Source organism: Lepus europaeus, chromosome 18 (assembly GCF_033115175.1).
Source record: "Lepus europaeus isolate LE1 chromosome 18, mLepTim1.pri, whole genome shotgun sequence".
NCBI classification, from domain to species: domain Eukaryota; kingdom Metazoa; phylum Chordata; class Mammalia; order Lagomorpha; family Leporidae; genus Lepus; species Lepus europaeus.
Genome location: NC_084844.1, coordinates 71,728,011 through 71,745,784, shown reverse-complemented (window position 1 = coordinate 71,745,784; position 17,774 = coordinate 71,728,011).

Below are 17,774 nucleotides of genomic sequence, written 5' to 3'. Positions count from 1 at the left end.
AATCACCAGGGCTATCCTCCCCTGCCTTCCCGGGGCACAGCAGAGAGCTGGACTGGAAGAGGAGCAACTTGGGACTAGAACCCAGTGCCCATATGGGATGCTGGAGCTGCAGGCAGAGGATTAGCCAAGTGAGCCATGGTGCTGGCCCCAACTTTTTCCTTTTTAAGATTTATTTATTTATTTATTTGAAAGGCAGAGGTACACAGAGGCAGAGAGAGAGAAAGAGAGAGAGAGAGAGATCTTCCATCTACTGGTTCATTCCCCAAATAGCCACAATGGCCAGAAATGGACCAATCTGAAGCCAGAAGCCTGGGGATTTGTCCAGGCCTCCCACATGGGTCCAGGGTTCCAAGGACTTGAGCCATCCTTCAAAGCTTTCCCAAGCTATAGCAGAAAGCTGAATCAGAAATGGAGTGGCTGGAACTTGAACTGACACCCATATGGGATCTCAGCACTGCAGCACTATGCCATGGCACCAGCCCCCCAATTTTTTTCTTAGTATTAAATAAATCTAAGGTAAAAAAATTAATTAAAACCCACATGCTATGAAGAGCTTAAACTTCTCATTGAACAGGCTAAGATTATTTACAGGGACCGGCGCTGTGGCGTAGTGGGTAAAGCCTCTGCCTGCAGTGCCAGCATCCCGTATGGGCGCCAGTACAAGACCCAGCTGCTCTACTTCTGATCCAGCTTTCTGCGATGGCCTGGGAAGGCAGTGGAAGATGTCCCAAGTCCTTGGGCCCCTGCACCCACGTGGGAGACCTGAAACAGGCTCCCGACTCCTGGCTTTGGATCAGCCCAGCTCTGGTAGTTGCGGCCATCTGGGGAGTGAACCAACAGATGGAAGACCTCTCTCTCTCTCTCTCCCTCTCTCTCCTTCTCTCCCTCTCCCTCTCTCTCTCTCTCTCTGCCTCCTTTTCTCTCTATGTAACTCTTTCAATTAAAATAAATAAATCTTTAAAAAAGATTATTTACAAGTTAATCCTGGATATTTAATATTCTAATATTTGATATTTTAGATTATATATATATATATACTTGTGATATTCTACAGTAATAACTTCTGGAACTGAAAATATCTATATATATACAAATAAATATATGTATACTCAAATATATACATTTATTCATATATTTACTCAAATATATACACTCAAATAAACATACTCAAATGTAAGTTGTATTAATGGTTCAAAGCATATACTATTTTTAAATTTTTATTTGGAAGGCAGAGAGAGCTTCATCTGGTTCTCTTTCCCACAATGCCCAGTGTGGATAAAGACAAAGCTGGGAATTGGTAGCTCAGTTCTCCTACATGTGTCGCATGAATCCAGTTCCTGAAAGCATTACTTCATGCTCCCAAGGTGCATATTAGCAGGAAACTGCAATTCAAACTGGAGCTGAGACCTCAATCCAGCCACTGTGTATGGGATGCAGGAATCCAAACCCATGTCTTAATTGCTATGCCAAATGCCTACCCTGAAAGCTAATACCATTTGTAAGTTTCATCTTACATATTGCCAAATTTCTTCTTAGAAAGGTGGAGGCAATTAATATTCACAATGGTGATATTTGAGTCATTTGTCACTGGGCGTGTTCTTCTTGCTTTGATTTTACCTTTTAATTCTATGATTTCTACATATAATTTTTAATTTTATCGAGAAAGAAATTAGTTACTAACTTAATTATTTTCATGTTAAACATGTTTTATATATCACAAAGGAGATCAAAATATTGACACTCAGGGCTCGTGTGGTGCAATGGATTAAGCTGCCATTTACAACATCAGCATCCCGTATCAGAGTTCCAGTTAAGTCCTTGCTGCTCTGCTTCTGTTTCAGGGTTCTGCTAATGTGCCTGGGAAAACAAAAGGAAATAGCTCAAATATTTGAATCTCTGCCCATCATATAAGCAACCAGAATGTCTCTATTTTCCTCCCTCTCTGTTACTGAATTTCAAGTAAGTAAACAAATACATAAAAAATTTAAAATAAGAAGACTGACATTGTTTTGTTTAATTTGGTTTCCTATTAAATAGTATTTAATCAATTCTGTTTTATCTGAGATGAAGACAGACAGAAATAGAAGAAGTGGAAACAGAATTTCCAGCACTGGTTCACTCCTTAAATGTTGCAAACTGCCCAGGTGAGGCTACAGCAGTAGGTGGAAAGTCAATCCAAGCTTCACTTGACATATTGTTGCTGATGTTTAGTGAAACAGATTGAGACAATACACACTTCTTACCTTTTAAATGTAAATACAATGTGAGGTATTATCTAGTACAGAATGACAAATATCTTAAACTTTCAGAATGCCACTGAGAAGCAGACAGTGCCATTTCTAATTTCTTAGCTTCATGATTGCAGCAGTGTCAAGGAGACTGAAGCCTCTGCTTCTTGCAATGTTATCCAGATGTTTGGCTTCCTAACTTTCTTTATAAAAGATTTATTGATTTGAAAGGCAGGGAGAGAGAGAGAGAGAGAGAGACAGAAAGAGAGACCGACCTTCCATCCAGTGGTTCACTCCCCAGGTGACTGCAATGGCTAGAGCTAGGCCGATCTGAAGACAGGAGCCAAGAGCCTCTTCCAGGTCTCCCACACAGGTGCAGGGACCCAAGGACTTGGGCCATCCTCTACTGCTTTCCCAGGCCATAGCAGAGAGCTGAATCAGAAGTGAAGTGGCTGGGACGTGAACCAACATCCATATGGGAAGCCGGCACTGCAGGCGGCTTTACTTGCTACACCACAGCACCGGCCCCTTGTTTCTTGACTTCTAAATTTTCCTTTATGGCCCTTCTTATAACCACTCAATCCGTCTCCAAAATTCAATCATTTCTCATTCCAAGGGTGTTCTCTGAACTCTGGTTACTCAGATGCCCAGTTATCCATGCAAATATCCTTTATCCTAGAGAGGGGCACCTCTCTGTCTTACTTGAAGTCATTGATGCATTTTCCAAGTTTCTTTTTTTTTTTCACCTTTGATTACAGGAGCAATAAAATCAATCTAGAAATTCTAGTTCCTTCATTAGATCCTTGTCCAAAAAACTGTTAAACTGACCCTAGGAACAGACTCAAAAAGGCTCTATTCCTTATGATTTGATGGCCTATTAGAGAATTCCCAAGATTATTATGCATTTTAAATAATAAAAATTGGGGCCAGCATGGTGGCATCATAGGCCAAGCTTCCACCTGTGGCACCATAATCCCATTTGGGCACCGGTTTTTGTCCCAGTTGCTCCTCTTCCAATCCGTCTCTCTGCTGTGGCCTGGGAAAGCAGTAACAGATGACCCATGTTTTTGGGCCCCTGATCCCATGTGGGAGACCAGGAAGAAACTCCTGGCTCCTGCCTTTGGATCAGCTTAGCTCTGGCTGTTGGGGCCATTTGAGGAGTGAAGCAGCAGATGGAAGACATTCCTCTGTCTCACCCTCCCTCTAACTCTGCCTCTCAAATAAATAATATAATAAAATCTTTTAAAAATTGAAATAATAATTAAAATGTAAAAGAAATATAAAAATAAAAATATAACTACAGTGGAATATAAATTGGATGAAATGCTAATGCCTTTTGCTGAGGTTTAAAAATAGAAAAGGCAAAGGGCCTATCAACTTATTTGAAGTTAACTGGCTAAAAGAAGTCTGTACTTTTCTGTAACCTAGGGTTCTTCCAAGGGGAAATGTACTGGTATTTGCAACAATTGTTCAAGGCAAAGTATTGAATAGACCTCAGCCACTGCCTCAGCATATAACTGGGAGTGGCATGTAAACATTTTTAAGATTTATTTATTTATTCAAGAGGTAGAGTTACAGACACAGAGTGGGAGAGACAAAGAGAAAGGTCTTCAATCCACTGGTTCACTCCCCAAATGGCCATAACAGGCAGAGCTGGGCTGATCCAAAGCCAGGAACCAGCAGCTTCTCCCAGGACTCCCGCACGGGTGGAGGAGCCCGAGCATTTAGGCCATATTCCACTGCTTTTCCAAGCAAAATCAGAGAGCTGGGTCAGAAGAGGAACACCCAGGACATGAACTGGCACCCATATTGGATGCCAGCATTGCAGGCAGAGGCACTATGCCACAGCACCAGCCCCAGTGGCACATTATTTAGCAGGGGAAATAAGATGTTAGGGAACCACAAGCCTGGGGTTGGTGTTGGGGCATTAGCAGGTAAAGTTTCCACCTGTGATGCTGGCATTCCATATGGGTGCCAATTCATGTCCTGGCTGTTCAACTTCTGTCCCAGCACTCTGCTGATGGCCTGTGAAAAGCAGTGGATGTTGGTCCAAGTGTTTGGGCCCCAGCCACCAATGTGTGAGACCCAGATGAAGCTCCTGGCTTCTGCCTTTGACCTGAACTAGCACTGGGCACTGTGGCCATCTGAGAAGTGAACCATCAGATGGATGATTTCTCCTCTCCCTCTGTCTTTGTAAGTATCTCGAATACATGCTTTTTTTAAGAAAAATAAAACACAAGCTGTTTCTCCACTGATGTTGAGTCACATTATCAAAGGCAGAATTCATATCATTTCCATCCCTCTCCTAACCAGTTATGTTGTTCTACTCATTGACAGACTATAAAAATGTTTTTATATATATATATATATATATATGTATACACATATTAAAGGCAGAATTATGGAGAGAGCAGTAGAGAGGAGAGAGAGAGAGGGAGAGAGAGAGGGACACTGGTTCATTGCCCAAATTCCTGCAATGGCTGGGCTTGGGTGAGGCTGAAGCCAGGAGCCTGGAGCTTCTTACAGATCTCCCGGGTGGATGCAAGAGATCAACCCAAGCCCTTGAGCCACCTTCTGCTGCTTTCCCAGGAGCATTAGGAAATTCTAGTCCTGGTCGGGGCGCCAGATTCTGTCCCGGTTGCCCCTCTTCCAGGCTAGCTCTCTGCCGTGGCCCGGAAGAGCAGTGGAGGATGGCCCAAGTGCTTCAGCCCTGCACCCAATGGGAGACCAGGAGAAGCACCTGGCTCCTGCCTTTGGATCAGTGTGGTGCGCTGGCCACAATGTGCTGGCCACAGTGCGCTGGCCGCGGCAAAGGAAGACCTTTCTCTCTGTCTCTCTCTCTCACTGTCCACTCTGCCTGTCAAAAAAAAAAAAAAAAAGTGGTGCAATCTTGTCATCAGCAACAACGATTGAACTGGAGGTCATTGTGTTAAGTGAAACAACCCAGGCACATAAAAATACTGCATGATCCCACTAATATGTGGAAGCTTGCTGCATGATCTTTAGAATGAGCTTGACCAGTTGAAATGAATGAATATACTTATAGTATACTTATTTATATACCCACGTTTCTGCTATGTTCTTCTTACTAGATTTTTTTAGGCATTTTATTTTTATAAACCCACCAAATGTATTTCACATTACATACACACACACACACACACACACACACATATATATATATATAGCTGTGTGCTATGTTTTTTATGAAAATGCTATCTCTGTGTGTGGCTGTATGTGTACACTAACATTTAACCCAGTAATTTATCAAAGTCGTCTATTGTTTATATTCATTTTTAGGTGACTGGTTATTGTAGATAAAAAATTATACAATTTCTGTGATTCATTCTTTTTCACATCAAGTTGTTATAAGTGGTAACATAAATGCTAAATAAATGAGAATACCTGGATTCTTTCTTATTGCAATGAGAACACTGCAGTTGATCTTTTGCAGGCACATTGCATGACCTCTTGTCTGTTGGGTCCAATGTATAGAAATAGAAAGTGATAGGGGCTGGCACTGTGGCACAGTGGGTTAAAGCCCTGGACTGAAGCGCCAGCATCCCATATGGGTGCCAGTTCTAGTGCTGGATGCTCCTCTTCTGATCCAGCTCTCTTCTGTGGCCTGGGAAAGCAGTAGAAGATGGCCCAAGTCCTTGGGCCCCTGCACCCATAGGAGACCTGGAAGAAGTTCCTGGCTCCTGATCGGCACAGCTCCAGCCATTGCAGCCAATTGGGGAGTGGATGGAAGACTCTCTCTGTCTTTACTTCTCTCTGTAACTGTCTTTCAAATAAATTTAAAAAAAGAAAACCATAAAGAAATCATAGTACTGAGTATAATTTCAACAAACAATCCAAGATTCTTTCTATATCTAGTGCATATTATAAATATCACTCCATGATTGTAGCAGTAATAAGAAATATTGCACTTATGCTACTTGTTTCTTGATTAATTGAAAAATGTTTTTTAAGAATTTCAGTTAATTTAAATGAGATTAGGAGAGGAGGAAGGGGACAATTAACTATTGAGGAAAAGTGTCTCTTGATTCTGGGTATGATTCTTGTATTCTCATTGTTATCATCATTGTCATTTATTTATTTATTTATTTATTTTTTGGCAGGCAGAGTTAGACAATGAGAGAGAGAGACACAGAGAGAAAGGTCTTCCTTCCGTTGGTTCACCCCCCAAATGGCCACTATGGCCGGTGCGCTGCACCAATCCAAAGCCAGGAGCCAGGTGCTTCTCCTGGTCTCCCATGCAGGTGCAGGGCCCAAGCACTTGGGCCATCCTTCACTGCCTTCCCAGGCCACAGCATAGAGCTGGACTGGAAGAGGAGCAACCAGGACAGACCCGCACTGGAACCAGGACTAGAACTCGGAGTACTGGTGCCGCAGGTGAAGGATTAGCCTAGTGAGCCATGGCGCCAGCCTTCCATTGTTGTCTTTTTTTTTTTTTTTACAAATTTTATATTGTTGAATTTTATGTACAAAATCATTTGATTTCAAATAAACATTTAATGTAAAAACAAACGTTCTTTTAAACTGAATTTTTTTTTTACATTTACTGTATCATTCAAATGCTTTTATCATCTTACATGATTTCTTCAAAATCTGTTATCAAGGGTACATATAGAAAAGCATTTTTTATAAATAGGAACAAAGGGATTTTTTTCAGCTTTTATTATAAGATGACATAAAAAGTTTACTCAACAGAAGTAATTTCATTACTATTTGGGGGAGGGAAAGACAAACTTTTTGTGCAAACAATGCTAGCCTTCTTTTAAACATTAAGAGCATAATTCTACACCTACATCTCCCCTAAAATAACCTTTTTTTTCTTTTTTTAAAAATTTTTTGACAGGCAGAGTGGACAGTCAGAGAGAGAGAGAGACAGAGAGAAAGGTCTTCCTTTGCCGTTGGTTCACCCTCCAATGGCCACCATGGCTGGTGCGCTGCGGCCGGCGCACCACGCTGATCCAAAGGCAGGAGCCAGGTGCCTATTCTGGTCTCCCATTGGGTGCAGGGCCCAAGCACTTGGGCCATCCTACACTGCACTCCCTGGCCACAGCACAGAGCTGGCCTGGAAGAGGGGCAACCGGGACAGAATCCAGTGCCCCGACTGGGACTAGAACCCGGTGTGCCGGCGCCGCAAGGTGGAGGATTAGCCTAGTGAGCCAAAATAACCTTTTTTTTACATATGTGCACAGCTTTAGCAAATTAAAGCCTGAGAGAAATGCTCCAGATCCGCTATCCAAAGGCAAAAGTCAGTTTGCTGGAACTTGTCACTTGGAGAGCTTACCAATCAAGGAGTCTGTAACGAAAGCTGCACTTTCCCTCTTTCCTATTTTTTTAAACACAAAAATCAATGACAAAGAACTTAATACTGGATGACAAATAACATCCACACTATTTGTTAAATAGTTTCACAGTTAAACACATCTTAAAGACCAATCAAACCAGTATTTACATTTTGTAAATTTCTGAAGACACCATTAGAAAGCTTATATATCCCTTCATTAAACCAAATAGGGAACTGCATCTGATGGTGGTGGAATGAAATTAAAAAATTAAAAAACCTGTATTTACAGCAGCATTAATCCTTTATAAAAAAAGAATATGAAAATGCAATATCTTTAAGGATAATAAAAAATTGAGGTGATGTTACTCAACCACAGTGCTTGGAGTTGGAATAAAAACCTATTGCTGCTTATTAATGTGCCAGTAGTGAAACCACTTTCTGTTGGAAAAAATCCAACTGCAAATATGTACGTAAAACACACAACACAGGGCAAAATTTCTCAAAACAATTCAAGTCAGTTTATCTGTATTGGATATTCTAATTATGAAATACATTACAAACATATCCTTGCAAAAAAAAAAAAAAAGCACAACATTTCCCCCACCCCTAAAAGACGCATCTTAAAAACTTCTAACTTGTTCTACCCATGGTTTAACAATCCTAATGAAAAGATATGAACAGTTAAATTTTCCAAGTGATTACCTAATCAGAAGGGAAAAAAACAGTAAAATGTTCAAGTTTAAGAAATGTACTGGGTGAGCAATGCACTAAAATTATCCACATGAAAACAAACGGTCAGTAACCTTATAAATCAACATGACATTTCACTATCAACAATGTGAACAATGAGCATTGTCTCAAACAGGCATTAGATAAAGTGCTATTTTAAAATTGTAAAATGAATGTGTGTAAAATATCTTACACTGTAATTTTTTGAATCAAATATAAGTGATTTCAAAACCAAGGATCAAGGTCTGATTGTAAATGGTAATGCAAAATAATTTCACAAAAATCTTCAATTTCTAAAAAGGGAATCACATTCCAATTTTCCCTCCCCAAGAAAATTTCTCACAATTACAAAATAGAACACCAGTCACAAATGCAAAAAGCATTATGATTTAAATATGAAATAATTTCTATATTTAACATTTTTATAAGACAACTGTTGCAGTTAAAAATACTTTCTCTGAAGTATTGCTTTTCATGCTCAAACTAGAAAATGTTTTAATGACATCAATTAAACTGACATACATGTAATTCTGCATGACCCTTATAAAAATATCCTTGTTGAAATCATTTACTTCACCTAACACTGCCTGTTTGGAACCTATGATTTTTTTTAAACTTTTATTTAATGAATATAAATTTCCAATGTACAGCTTATAGATTACAATGGCTTCCCCCTCCCATAACTTCCCTCCCACCCGCAACCCTCCCCTCTCCTGCTCCCTCTCCCCTTCCATTCACATCAAGATTCATTTTCAATTCTCTTTATATACAGAAGATCAATTTAGTATACATTAAGTAAAGATTTCAAAGGTTTGCACCCACATAGAAACACAAAGTGAAACATACTGTTTGAGTACTAGTTCTGGCATTAAATCAAAATGTACAACACATTAAGGACAGAGATCCCACATGAGGAGCAAGTGCACAGTGGCTCCTGTTATTGACCCAACAAATTGACACTCTAGTTTATGGCGCCAGTAACCACCCTAGGCTGTCGTCATGAGTTGCCAAGGCTATGGAAGCCTTGCAAGTTCGCCGACTCTGATCATATTTAGACAAGGTCATAAAAGACAGAGTGAGGATAGTAACCAATGATCCTAAGGGTGGCATTAACCAGGTCTGAACAATTATACAGTATTAAGTGGGGAAGAGGACCATCAGTACACACAGGTTGGGAGTAGAGCCATTGGAGGTAGAGTAGAGGTTATGATTACGAAGGAATGAGGCCCAAGTACGCTAGACAGGGTCTAGAACAAAGGACAGAATCATTATTAGAGGAGCTAAGAAAGGTGCTGTCTAAGCTACAATTAAGTTTTCTGATTGAGAGGCAAATAGAACCTGACAGAAGGGGCTTGATAATAATCTGGTGGGCTTTAGGCCTTGTAAGTTAAGAGGCCCAGACCTATCTCTTCACATGGGGGTACATCCTAAGGGAGGTGTGAACCTCCTAGGGGAAGGCACTCTGTTGACTTTCATTACTTGGCTGGCCTGGGAGTAGAGCTGGCCAGATAAAGGCAGGGGGCATCTCTAACAAGAAATTTACAGTCCTGCCTGCAATGTTCCTGACCCTGCTTGGCTGTCCCCTCAGCTGCAGTGGTCACTTTGGAAGTTGGGCTGAGTGAAGGGCTTTTCAGCTTAGAGCCAATAAGATCTGTGGCTCTGACCTGGGCATCCTTCGACTCCAGGGCAGGTCCATTTCCAGTGATCCAACTCTTGGCAGAGCTGCCAGGGCTCTTCACAAGCTGACTTCTGCTGAAGCCCAGGCTTACCACATTGAAAGCCACTGCAGTGGACTGGTCTGTTGGGTCTCCTTGACGGCAGATCACTGTACAGATCAGCCATTAATATGCCTGCCACCCATTGCTTTTGATGCCTAGCTTTCTTTTCTTTTCTTGGTTTTTGTTAAAGCAGACCAGAGGATGTAAGTCAAGGAAGTGCCCAAGTCCCATCTCTAATCTTCTGTGGCCTCAACTACAAGTCTATAGTCACAGGCATGTTCTGTAGTAGTTTTTCTAAGGTAGACAATGCCCATGAGGAAAATTATGTTCTCACTTTAAAACTTTCTTTCCCTTTGGTCTGAAAGGGAGGTTTTTTCTACTTAGTGTATACTTTGCTGATGGCAAAGTAAATCTAGCTATGAGATTATTATTTAAGCTCTTATTTTGGCTATGCTATTACAGAAAAATGTTAGCCATCTCTTTTATAAGGTCTAAAGATTAAATTGTGCGTCCTACAGATTCCTTCATAATAGAATTCGTTTCCTACCTTGAGGAGAATAGAGAAATGAAAGAACAAGTTGGGCTTAGAATAGAGAAATGAGGGAGCAAGTCCTAGTTCGCTTGCTGACAATAGCAATATTACATGAATACTTAGGAAACAGTTTCAACCATTAGATAACCACTTAAGAAAACATTTACCAGAAGGTCCAATGCCTTCTAGAAATTTTAAGACTCATGTATTTGGAAACACCTCTTAAATATCTAACATGGTGTAGTTTGTTTAACCAGTAAACTTAAGCACAACCATATAAAATGTTTCTAGTTTCTTTCTACCAACAAGTATAAAACATATGATGCAGAGATTCAGGTCACACGAATTAAAATGTACCTTTGATTAATTTTAGCAGCTTAAATTTATGGACAGTCTTATCTATAAGCCAATTAAAATAAAACTCTTAATAAAATTTCCCCATGTGGACATACAATATGTACACACATATAACATAGCATAATAGACCAATATAGCAATTTTAATAATAGCTTTTAAAATCTTTAACTCTTTTTGTAGATTGCCAACTGATTTGAATTGCTTTTTGTTTTTAGTAACCTCAGTTAACCATACTTTCTCTCAGTTGGTACTGTTAATACATTATTGGCTTCATCTGTTTACAGAGCCATCCCAAAGTACTGAATACAATAGAAGTGGCTGGAAAAAGTCCATAGGAACCTATAGGAGGACAGCTAAACACAGAACCAACAATGCTTTAGTTTTATGAGCAGCAAATCATATATAACTGTGGATGACAAAAGACTTTAAGTTGCCATGTTTAAAATTATAAACTCATCAACAAACAAGAGGCACTTGCTTACTTCACAGTATTTTTGAAAGCACCTGTAGGATTTTACAAGTATTTAACCCTTTAGGCCTCTGTGGCTTTCTCATTAAGATAACTATCATGTCTAGTAACACAAGATCATTAGACTTTTTATTTCTCAAACATTTGTATTAATAGCATTTTCATTATAGAAACTTAAAATTTAGTACCACGTCACATCTTGACAGTACTTCTAATATAATCCAAATAGCCTGATTGGTTGGTGTCTCTATAAGATGAGAGACATAGGTCCTTTGATTTTTTCAGTTGGGCCCAAACTGGAAAAACCAAAGTCCAGGATTTACTGGAAATTTTAGAGACCAGATCGTTTGAAACTTTGATTTTTTGAATGCTTCAAGAATGCCAAGAAGTCTCAAAATCCAATTTGCTACTACCACCAAGATCTGCACCTGTGGGGCTCCACCTAGGCCCGCGCCCTAGTCTTCAAGGCTCACCGCAGCGGCCCTCCTACATCCACAGTAGGGGGGTGGCCAGGGACCCGCGGGGGTGCCCCGTGGCTCCCTCCACTCTGTTTCTCGCTCTGCCGACTGCCAGCGATGGCCGGGTATGGGTCCGACGCTCCAGCGCCATCCATTTTCAGGGCTAGTTGATTTGGCAGGTGAGTTGTTACACACTCCTTAGCGGATTCCGACTTCCATGGCCACCCTCCTGCTTAAAATTTGCCTTTTTAAAATTCACAAATAAATTGGAACTGACAATTTCATTAAGCAAAGTCCACGTTAAGTGCATCTATACATACCTATGGAACTTTACTTCAAATTGTCATCAGTACCTAAAACCAGCTGAACAAGGTTTCCCAATTTAACTACAGAAGTATTCCACCTATCCTAAAGATACTCCATTAGCATTCCACAATTATCTGTATAAACAGAAACAACTTTGATCTATGATCAACATGAATATCTAATAAATAGTAAAACTATTAACTATAGAGTAAAATGCAGGATTTCTCATAGACTTAAGTGATGTCATTTTGGTACATTCACCATTATTGTACTTTATTTAATAAAGAAATACATTTGCCCTTGCAAAAACAATTCATTGCAAGTTTACAAATAAAACCACAGACCTCAAAAGTCGTGATGTTAAATCTTCAACTAATAACCAACAAAACTAAATTGAATTGTTTGCAAATGGTCCATGGCAGAATAAAAAAAATATCAAAAGGTCACAGGATCTTAAAGACTAGGTTTATTGACAATAATTTCATAAATATTCTAAAGAAAATTTCAAGAATTTCTAAACTTAGAATGTTTAAAATTTGTTCCTATTGGCAAAATATCCCTTGATAAAATTAATAGGTCACTACAAAATGGATGACACATTTAAAATTAGCCTCATCTTAACATTTTGCAAAAAAATTTTTGAAAAATTTAGTTTGTTTTTTCTTCCCTCTTGAGTACAGCAACTCATTATTCAGTTTTTATTTCAACTATAAGATATATAAGACATATTAATAAATATATTATCTAGCTGCTGTGAATTTGACAGTCAAGTTAGTCAGTAGTATATTATCCTACAAACTTTTATGGATCGAAATCATTCTGGTATTTTTAGTCATAGCAATTTTACTTGATAACATGCAAAATTTTGTGGTTTCCCTCCAAACAGCCCAAAAGCATATGGTATAGTGTCAGGAATTATTTGCATCAGTTCTATAAGTTTATCTGTGTGCTTCAGGTATCTGAAACTAAAAAAAGGTGTTCTCATGTTTTGATAAAAAATGTACTCCAATACTTTATAGCATTAATATTTATTACTTTATATGAATACTTTATTGAAAGCCTAAGCCAAGTTTACACACAGAAATTATACAATTATATACCGCTTCACAAAGGCAGTCAACACATTACATTCTACAAAATCTACTTTACAGAAATTTAAAAATTCTAATATCAAAAATTACAGCTGAGGAAACAGGTATAAATTTGGCAAGCAGTAATTTTGACAGGGAAGTTGCAGCTCACATGACTTTAAATATGTGAATTTGAAAATACTAAGTTTAGAGTAATCATTGTGCTTTGTGTTGATTTGAAAACTATAACACTGGTTTTTGAAGAAGCATTTTCAAAAATATTAAATTCACTTCAAAATGTCACAGGAATTACGGTGGTTTCTATGCACCCAATGCCTCCATTAGCTCAGGTACATTTCTAAAGCAGTATATTAATTCTTCCAGTACAGTGGAGTTTCACATCATTGACATTTGCATATTCTAGAACAATTTAGAAGGAATGTGTAATATTCACAATGTTCAGAAAAGCAAGCAAAAAGTCAAGGAACCTGCCTGGTTCTTCTGAGATGGTCCCCTGTCAGCTTCATAAGCATTCATGCCACAGAATACTAAGCTACTGTTGGAACACAATTTCCAAGATAAGTACATCTTCTCATCAGTAACCATGTCCTTTTTTCAGGCACCTTGGAAGCAAACAGAAGAACTTCAAATCTCTTCGAATGTCTTTAACCTGGTATCTCCACAGACAAGATTTCCAGGGTTTCACAAGGGCCAGATTTTATTCGAATTACTCAGAAGAGAAAGAAAATGTCTTCTGAAAGAGGTGAGCTCAATCATTACCAAGAGAAAAAGTATCCACTGTGTCCATCTCTTATAGAGACAGAAAAATATGACATTTCCCCCCTGAGAATAATATATATGTATGCTGCAGGCCGCATTCACATCCGCTGACCACCGGGAACGGCCCCGCACGCTCACCATTCCCCGGCTTCCACGGAGTCCCGGGCGCTCCGCAGGGCTTCAGGGGCGCGGACGTTCAGACTGCCGAAGCCTAAGCCACCCGCGGGCGCCCTCAGCGCACAGCAGCGAAGCCCAGTGTGGCGGCCAGAGAAGACCCCGCCTGGTTACGCAGTGTTGCCTGGTGCACCTGAATAGACAGTTCGCACAGCCAGTGAGCACGCAAGACGTCATAGAATATGCAGCCAATCAGAATCGCCCCCAGCACGGGGGCGGTCACTTGGGGTTGTGACCCCTGCGGGTTGAGAAGGGAGAGGCCTGGGCTCCTCTGACGCTGCCTCTGCGTCCTCGGGCCCGACTGTCCGGACACCAGGGGGCGCTGTCTCCTCCCTGATGCCCCTGCCTCCTGGGAGCAGGGACCTGCAGCAATCACTGATTTGAAGAATATTTCAGAATACTACATAGATTAATCCTTTGTCTCAGTTCTCTTATAAAGTCATGCTGATTAAAAAATCCTTTCCTAGTCTGGTCATTTAAAATTGTTTTCTATGTGTTTTTTTTTTTTAAGATTTATTTTCTGAAAGGCAGAGTTACACACACACACACACACAGAGAGAGAGAGAGAGAGAGAGAGGTCTTCCATCCGATGGTTCACTCCCCAGAGGGCCGCAATGGCCAGAGTTGCGCCCATCTGAAGCAGGAACCTGGAGCGTCTTCCACTCGCTTATCAGTAGGATTTGTTTTTGGAATATGTTGATTATCTCTGTGTATAGTAGTGTCTTTCACATATATGGACAATTTAGTTTCTTAAAAAACGTTCTTCATATCTAATGTTTCCTTTGTGTTTTGATTTCCTCACTGCATCTCCAGTATAATTGTTGAGAATGAGCGATGGCCTCCTCCCATGAAAAAGGTTTGAAGGCTCTGTGTTAATTATACTGTTACAGGATAACTGTACACAGCCTTAACTGGAATAAGCAATGTATTATTTTTACTATTATGCTGTCACTTGCTTGATGATTTCTACATGCTGAATTTTATTGAATACTGTTTAACATTTAATTAAGTAATCATTTAGAGTTTCTTGTATTTTTCACCCACATGGATGATTTATATAATTTATTTTAGTGTTACTTTTTATCTTTACTTTTTAATAGTATCATATAGTATATTCACTTTGTAATTATGTATTATAATTTCATATGTGGTTTAATTGATGTAATATTTTACTTAAATATTTATATTTTTTTAAAATTTTATTTATTTGAGAGAGTTACAGAGAGAGGGAGAGACAGAAAGAGAGTTCTTCCATCCACTGGTTCACTCCCCAAATGGCTACAAAGGCTAGAGCTGAACAGATCCAAATCCAGGAGCCAGGAGTTCTCTCCAGGTCTTCCAGGTGGGTGCAGCATCCCAAGCACTTGGGCTATCTTCGACTGCTTTTCCAGGCCATAGCAGAGAGCTGGGTTGGAAGAGGAGCAGCCTGGACATGGACCAGTGCTACCGATGGAGGGGTTAGCCTACTACACCACAGTGCCAGCCCCTGTACATCTGTTTATGGAACAGATGCTCCTTAAATACCTATTATTTTATGTCATGGTCTGGATCATTAATTTTGTTTTCAAAAAGGAATTCAGACTACTGTGTTTAATTTCACTTTGTGTGAATCTCCAGAATTTTGAAATTTTTTCCATCTTTAAAAGTTTAGAATGTTCATTAAATCTAGGCCTAAATTTTTGCTTATAAACTTTTTGGGGGCTGGTGCTGTGGCATAGTGGCTAAAGCCACTGCCTGCAGTGCCGGCATCCCATATGGGCACTGGTTCAAGACCCGGCTGCTCCACTTCTATCCAGCTCTCTGCTATGGCCTGGGAAAGCAGAAGTCCTTGCCCCCACCCTCCATGTGGCAGACTGGAAGAAGTTCCTGGCTCCTGGCTTTGGATTGGCACAGCTCCAGACATTGCAGCCAATTGGCAAATGAACCAGCAGTTGGAAGACTTCTCTCTCTCTCTGCCTCTGCCTCTCCTTCTCTCTCTGTGTAACTCTTTGAAATAAGTAAATTCTAAAAAAAGTAAAATCTTTATAATAAAATACTTTTTGTTGGTTGCTATGCTCTTTCAAATATTAACTAAATATATTTCATTTATATAAGAGTTTTCTATTTTTATATTACATTTGTGTTTTGATAAAATGACTTCCAAAATTCAGTGGATTTTTTGTGTCTGTTTTAAAAAGTTACTCTTAAATATTTCAGAAAATTCATATCTTGCTAAGATCTACAAACCATGTAAATAATGATTTCCTTTTGATTACTGAGGTTGATTTTGTTACTTTTCTCTTTCTTTGTTCACTTTTGGTAGTTTTTAAGAACTATTTTTGTTGTTTTTGTTGTATCTATTTCACCTATGCCTACTGTTATCTTTTTTCTATATTTTTAATGTTGCATATATTCTTAAGAATGAACCAAAATGATTGGTTTTCTGTGTTCAATTCTAACATATTCATTAAAGTGTGTAAGTTTTCTCCAAGCTCTGGTTTATGTGAAATCTCATATTTTCCTGCTTGTGCTTCCACACCCTGTGTTAGGAAAAGAGGCACAGAACAGAGAGGAGGCAGAATATGAATTTACAGCCAGACTGAATTTATTCAGAGAAAATAAATCCACAGAGGTGGGTGACCAACTGTAGCCGTGCACATTGGTGGAACACAAGGCAGGAGGCCCCAGACACAAGCTGCCCAGCCTTTTTTAATCTTAGGAGGGCTAGGGGTGGGGGTGGGAGTAGGGGCAGTTGACGAGACTGCCCTTGCTCCAGGAGTTGGTTTTAGCTCCTCTGTCAAAGATAAGTTGGCTATAGATGTGTGCATGGATTGATTTCTGGAGTTTCTATTCTGTTCCATTGGTCTACACATTTTTTTGGCCAGTACTAGGATGCTTTGATTTTTAACTGCCCTGTAATATGTCTTGAAAGTGGTATTGTGTTGCCTCCAGCTTTGTTCAACTCTGATGCCCATTAACTGAAGACTGGATAAAAAATATGATGATATATATACACTATGGAATACTATTCAATGGTTAAAAAAATAAACTCCTGTCTTTTTTAACAAAATGGATGCAACTAGAAACCATTATGCTTAGTGAAATAAGCATAATGTCCCTAAAAGACAGATACCATACGTTTCCCCTGACCTGTGGTTACCAATAGAGTACCTGAAATGTAATGCATAAGGAGTGAAATTGACACTTTAAGATTTGAGGAACATTTACAGCCCTTGTCTCTACTATTGAGGAATAGTGTTTTTTTCTTCATACTATTTGTTGAACTCTTTATCTAGTGTAGAATGAATCTTATGAATATAAAATAAACTGAAAATAGATCTTTGTAAAAAAATGAGTGGGAATGGCAGAGGGAAGAGGAAGAAGGATGGGAATGTGTGGGCAGGATGGAGGCTAGAGTGGGAAACATCACTATGTTCCTAAATCGCTCTGTATGAAATACATGAAACTTGTATACCTTAAATAGCTTTTTTTTGACAGGCAGAGTAGATAGTGAGAGAGAGAGAGACAGAGAGAAAGTTCTTACTTTTTGCTGTTGGTTCTCCCTCCAATGGCCGCTGCGGCCAGCGCATCTCGCTGATCCGAAGCCAGGAGCCAGGTGCTTCTCCTGGTCTCCCATGCGGGTGCAGGGCCCAAGCACTTGGGCCATCCTCCACT